We start from the raw sequence: 1,092 nt of genomic DNA on the forward strand, positions 1-1,092 counted from the left end.
GGGGGGTCCCCGCCATGCATGTAGCCCATTTCCCTCGCTAAGACCCCTCTTCCAACAGATCGGGGGGGGCACACGGCTGCTGGAAAAGGGGCAGTCGGGACTGTGCAGTGAGCAGTGCCTTACCGTGACTGCCCGGAGGGTCCAGCCCGGGACCCCAGCGTGGCGGGACGGCGTCCGGTCCTCTTTGTCCTGCAGCATGGCCTCTCTCCCCAGCGGGGTCCGCTGTGCCTGGCCCTGCATCCACGCCATCCCCCCACAACCCAGCAAGGATGGGATCCGGCCCCATTGCGCTGTTGGTGGGGGTCTGCCCCAGGGCTGGCAATGGGAAATGGAGGATGTGCCTGAAATCAGGGCTGGGTGGTGTTGCGTGCCCCCCACACTCCCCAAAAGTCCTCTTGCTGGTGGCATGGGGGCTTTCAGATTTCAGGGTCACTGTTTTGGGGGGAAAAGTCCTGGGTCTTTGGTCTTGGTCCCTATTCTGACCACAGACTGTGGCGCTGCCAGTGCTCAGCAGGGATTTTGGGGCAGTGCCATGCGTTTGCTCGCGTGGGGCTGAGCGCTGTGCTGGGACGTTCCTGTCCCTGGCTGCGCTCCTCGTCCCAGCTTTGCCCGCGGGTTTGTTTCCCAGGCTCAGCCTCATAGCGTGTCCTTGGTTTTGCCTGTGGTAAGGAGTTGCCTTGACCTGTGCCGGGACAGCTGCCCTGTGGTAGGAACCGGCAATTGTCTGATGCCAGGAGCTGCTTTTGTTATTGCAATGAATCACATTTCTTACTAAAGCCACTCTTGCCGGGCTGAGCACTGGACAGAGATGGGGACGCAGATGGTTCTTGCCACAGAGATGAAGTAACCCAGGCCACAGGGTGGGAGGGCATCAGGCGTTCAGCATACCGGTGTGGTGCGCTGGCAGCATAGCGGCTGGGCACGGTGTGGGGTTTGGGATGGGTGGGTGGGGAGACTGGGATGGAGATGGGAGGATGAGGTGAGGGGTGGGAGGTGGCAGGGAAGTAGGTAGGGACCGGGCAGCATGGCTCATGCTGGGCAAGTGTTAGAGGCTGATGATGTGGCTGGGGGCCCCGGGGGGGACCACCAAAA

This window comes from Charadrius vociferus, unplaced genomic scaffold (assembly GCF_000708025.1).
Source record: "Charadrius vociferus isolate BGI_N301 unplaced genomic scaffold, ASM70802v2 scaffold70, whole genome shotgun sequence".
Lineage (NCBI taxonomy): Eukaryota > Metazoa > Chordata > Aves > Charadriiformes > Charadriidae > Charadrius > Charadrius vociferus.